Below are 5,620 nucleotides of genomic sequence, written 5' to 3'. Positions count from 1 at the left end.
AGACAGAATGGTCGCACTTGTGCTTAAACCCTTTAAAACAATTTATGATTTTTTTAAAGAGGAAGAAAAAGGTTTTTGGCACAAGGTAGACAGAATGGTCGCACTTGTGCTTAAACCCTTTAAAAACAATTTATGATTTTTTAAAAGAGGAAGAAAAAGGTTTTGGGCACAAGGCAGACAGAATGGTCACACTTGTGCTTAAACCCTTTTGAAATAATTTATGATTTTTTTTTAAGAGGTAGAAAAAGGTTTTGGGCACAAGGCAGACAGAATGGTCGCACTTGTGCTTAAACCTTTTAAAATAATTTGATTTTTTAAAGAGGAAGAAAAAGGTTTTTAGCACAAGACAGACAAAATGGTCACACTTGTGCTTAAACCTTTTAAAACAATTTATGACCAGGCGTATCTCATATTTGTCTTTTTTCTCTTTTCATGCTTTCATCGTATCAGTCAACCAAAAACATTCAAAATCTTCACTCTTTTGATGAATGAACGTAGTTCGCAGATTAACGTAAGAAAAATTAGGAATAGGGACCAGGCCCTTTCGCGCTGCTAATGCATGTATACATTTCAAGCATTCTCTGTGCCTTGTGCTGCCGGAAAGCAATATCGTAGAGAAGCTTGGTTGACCTTGGTTTTGCTTTTTGTTCTTTTCTTCCTTTCGACAAAGAGTGTCAGTGCAAACTATTACTAATTAGGAAGACACCGTTTTTTTCTTTTGAATTTAGAATATAAGAAACCAGTTAAAAGGAAACAAAGTAATAAAATATAAGAGTGAAATTTATAAAAATAAACGGAAAACAAGGAAAAATAAAATAAAGCGAAAAGAGTAAAAAAAAAGTAAACTGAAATAAAACAAAATGAAAATAAAATAATATAACATGAAAGAAACAAATAAAGACAAAACAAAGTAGAGAGTAAAAATAATAGGAAGAGGAAAAGAAAAAATTAAAAACGAAAATCTCTTCTTTCCTTTTTTTTCTTTTCTTTTTTCATAAAAATTAAAGTAAAGACAAAAAGAAAACTAACGTAAAACAAAACAAATAACTCTAAATAATCAAAAAAGTAAAATAAAAAGTAAAAATAGAATTAAAATAAAAAACTAATATAAAAATAAAAACAAATAAGGATAAATAAGTAAAATAAAATAAAAATAAATAAAAATAAAAATTAGATAATATAACAAAAACAAAATGATAAAAAAAAACAAGATAAAATAAAAATAATATATTTTTGTCACCGGACAAAATTAGGTGTTTGACACGTAAAAAAGTGAAAAAGTATATGAGACATGAATTTACCTTTTAATTCATATGAATTAAATATGGACTTTATTAACGTGGATAAATTGAATGTGAAGTTATGTTGTTCTACAATTTAGTTTATACATAAACAAATTTTTGCTTCTGGAGAAGCCTATTTAATTTTGACTTCATATTGTCTTCTCCCTAACTGTTTATTGAGAAATTTATCCAAACAAATTTACTCCTAGCCCCACCTCTCCAACCCGGGTTTATGTATTAACTTTACTGTTTCAATTTTTGTACAGCATTTTACTTCCAAGAAAGCTTATGAAAAAGCTATTGCTGATTTTTTCTGCAACGGTTCTTCCTGAAACCCCTTTCAAGTTTCAAATGATTGTATATGATTTTAATCCCTTTTCAAAATTATTCCCAAAGAAGTAATCAAAATTTGGGCACAACAGATTATTTGTTTGAGCTGGTGCTACAAGGCTCTTGTGGCAAAACCAATTGGTAGTGAGTATTTCTCTTCTAAGGGAATTTATATATTTATCTATTGGAATAATTTGTTCACATTTTCTTCTATTAATATCAGGTATAAATGTTGTGTTTGATGTCATCCCAAGATCCCAGGGTTGGTCTCTACACATTCCTTGACCAGTTTAATCGGGTATATATACAAATAATTTGTTGTGATGCCTGTTTTTCTGATAATTTTTTTTTTTATCTGTGAAATCCATACTTGAATTCATCAAGATCTGTAATTTTTCTACATGGGGCCATTCGTCTTTTAGTGTTTGTTGAATTGGTTCTTGGATCATTCTGCCATGGTTAGACTTAGATAGACTCTTACAACAACTGATACAATGTAGCTTAAATGTCGGAAAAATAGTATACATGCATGTTTCAAATTAAATTTGTTGATATTGAAATGGTTTATATGGTGTTGTTTAGTGCATGAAAAAGTTGCCAAAGAGTAGTGTTACTAAGAATTTGTTATATTCTTTGAGAACCATTCATGAACAATCAACTAAGAATTATCTAGTTAAAATATATTCTGTATATGTGTATAAAACTAAGTATATATTATGCTAGTCTAAAACCTAGAAAATAACTAATAGCCTGTATATCACGTATTTTAAATATGCGGGATGATTCATATAAAATGATGGAGAAATTATGAGAATGTCAGGTAGTAAAACTTAAATGGAGAAAGACATTGGAGTTATTTGTGGGTTTGTGCGTATAAATTGTGGAGTGTAGGAAGTAAATGCCAGAGGTGAGCCACTTTAAAGAATAGATCTAGACAACTTCTTTTTGCACCTCCATAAATTACCCTTTGCCTTCCATGTAAAAGGAATTAATTTTTATCTTTTCTAAATTGTGTAATTGTAAATTTATGTTTTATTATCAGATTACACGTCTCAAAAGCTAAAAATAGAAAGAAAAAAATGGTTTTTTATAAATTAAAATTAATTCATGTACAAGTTAATTTTTTTATATATAGAAACTACGAGAGTTTTTTAAATTCAGCTTATTAAATTTTAACTTATGAAAACTATTTTGTTTTTCTTTTAGGCTTTGCTCACTTGAGTGCATTTAGGAGGGAGTAATTCAAAGGATTTGAATGTAATTTTTTTTTTGTTTATTTAAATAGATTTAGAGGTAAACGAGAGTACATTTAGAAGTAAAATTTATGAAAATTAGTGTAGAATTTAATTTATGTGACAAATTAAAAAAATTTACTTTCAAATTCACTCTCACTTACCTTCAAATCTATTCAAGTAAATAATAAAAAAAATTATTATCAAATTCTCTGCATTAGTGTTCCCAAATCTAAATATGAAAAAATATTAAAGTCGAAGTTCGTTTGAACGCACATGAAAGAATTACTCTTTTTTTGTCGTATTAGGTGCCGACAATTCTCTCAGTTTCCCTTTCTTTTTCTTTAATTGTGTGACACTTGTTTGTTTGGTAAGAGTCTGCATTCTTCTTCCACTGTGCTCTTTCTTTTTGTCTTTTTATATAATAAAGTATGAAATTAAGCATTTATGAAAATAATTATAACCAGTAATTCATTTGATTATGGTTATGATTCTATATTTGTTCTTATTCTAGATTCACGTTTTGTCAAAGAAAAAGACAACACACCCGTTACCTCTTTCGACACTAATAATAAAGAATATTCCAATATTAAGATTATGCTCCTCCAACTACATTAAAATATTCAAAATTGTTAAATGTATTTCTCAATTGCTAACCGAAAGAACATATCGCTAACCAAAAAACCGATGACAAAAACAAGAAATAAACAAATATAAGTGATGACCTTTGTCTTTGTTCAATTAAGAGTATTTCACTTCAGAGTTACACATGAATATCGTATTTAGAATAAGAATGAAGTGTTATGAATTCTATGTTGAGATTATGAAAATTATGTTTGGACATTGAAAATGATATGAATGAATTGAATTAAAAATGAAATGACTTGGGGTGATGTGTTTGGAAAGTTACCTAAGTAATAATTTAGTATGTTTGAGAAAATGATATCTAATGTGTGACTTAATTAGATAAGGAATTGTCTTTTTATTCTAAGTTTGTCAAATGATATCTTCATCGTTTAATTAATTATTATATATTTGAGATATTATTCGTTTTAAAGATAGATTAGAGTTCTGTTACGATTTTATTTTTATTTTTAAAAGACGTATAGGATGGAAGAAATATTTAAATTATTTTTGACATGGTAGGAATAATTTGAATTAGTAATTTTATTAAATTGTAATTTATAATACTGAGTACAGGATACATAGTTGGAGTGATAATTTTGTTAAATTGTGATTTATAATTGAGTACATTTCAAATAATTGAATTGATAATTTTATTAAATTGTGATTTATAACATCCAACATTACAAATAGTTAGATTGATAATTTTGTTAAAAAGTAATTTATAATATATGAGTATTGGAACTCGTTAGAAAAATAAAATATTTAAGTTTCTTTAATAGTTTAAATAAAGTGAATTAACATATCATCCAATAAAATATTTGAGTTTCTCTAATAATTCAAATAAACTAAATTAACATATCGGATGATGAGAAATAAAAAAAGTTTATGTACTATTATGAAAAAAAAAAAACTACCTTTTAATATACTAGAAATATTAAATGGATAAAGTGTTATTATTTGAAATGATATACTTAATATATAGTTTTTAAAAGGCATTAGGTATATTAACTTATCTTGATTTCATGAAGTCGTGAAGTTAAGGTTTGTACACCGATAATGCTTTGGAATCAATGAGATGCATGTTGTAAAATGGTGTGGAATGCCATTGTTAACTAAATGGATTCTATGAGATAATTTATAAACATTGTTTTGATCGGATAATATTAAATTGGTAATTTTATGTGTGATTTTATATTTTTCTTTTGTTAAAATCATACTTAATACTAAAACAAATTTTATTAAAAATGGTTAAGGAATATATTTTAAACTTAACTTAATATCATAACAACTCCATATTAATGAAACCATTTAAAAAACTAAATTCACATTCTTTCACACCAAATTAAGATAGAATATATTTTTAAAAGATTCATTTTTCATTTCTCTTCTCATAATTTCATCTTCACCAAGCGATTAATCTTTTAATACTTACTATGTTTATATTGAATCCTCTCAATTTCCCACCTAAATTGTCTCTCCTAAAGACATTCTTAATAGTAATTAATAATAGCAATTTTCTTGTGTTATCTATGAACCCTAAAATCAAAACTTATGTTTTACCATTACCATGTCGTAGCCAATTGGCTCTCTTATTCTAGTCTACTCATTGTGGAAGAGACACCACTCCACTTCATCTTCTTTTTCACACAAAAATCATATATATATATATATATATATATATATATATATATATATATATATATATATATATATATATATATATATATATATATATATGACAAACCTTAGTTGGTGGGGGCTACTATTATATAAAACGTTTAAACACAGACTTATAAGTATAATGGGATCATGTCACAATCATAAGCACTTCAAATATCCTCTTTACATATGTGCAAAATTAAAACATTCAACTTGGCCACAAAATTCTTATTAGTGTAATGATGTTAATGGAATCACTTTTTTTTTCCTTAATTTAATTCTTATAGATTTGGATAGTGATATTTAAATTTTTATTTTTTTTATTGAATTTATGGTATTATTTATGCAAAGGCGTTTAAAATATACTAATTTTAATATATTAAAAAGTTTTATTATATGTTTTAAGACACGAAAGTAAATATATTTGGAAGAAACTAAAGATAAATATAAATCTAGAGTGATAAAAGTTATTTAAAGTAGTGATTTTGT

At 26.1% G+C, this 5,620-nt stretch overlaps 1 protein-coding gene across 3 annotated transcripts in view; it reads left to right on the top strand.

Moving 5' to 3' along the window:
• The window catches only part of LOC106758796 (pentatricopeptide repeat-containing protein At3g22470, mitochondrial), a 12,521-nt gene extending 10,346 nt beyond the window's left edge, over window positions 1-2,175 (top strand). Inside the window, exons 5-6 of one of the 3 annotated variants that reach the window (XM_014641784.2) lie at window positions 1,550-1,754; window positions 1,837-2,175. The gene's annotated coding sequence lies outside the window, so the exon portion shown is untranslated. Of the gene's footprint in view, window positions 1-1,549; window positions 1,758-1,836 lie in introns of all 3 variants that reach the window. The other 2 variants (XM_014641783.2, XM_022779858.1) reach the window with 2 other exon arrangements.
• The last annotated feature ends 3,445 nt before the right edge of the window (window positions 2,176-5,620 follow it).

This window comes from Vigna radiata, chromosome 4, assembly GCF_000741045.1.
Source record: "Vigna radiata var. radiata cultivar VC1973A chromosome 4, Vradiata_ver6, whole genome shotgun sequence".
Lineage (NCBI taxonomy): Eukaryota > Viridiplantae > Streptophyta > Magnoliopsida > Fabales > Fabaceae > Vigna > Vigna radiata.
This window is presented reverse-complemented; position numbering and strand designations above follow the sequence as displayed.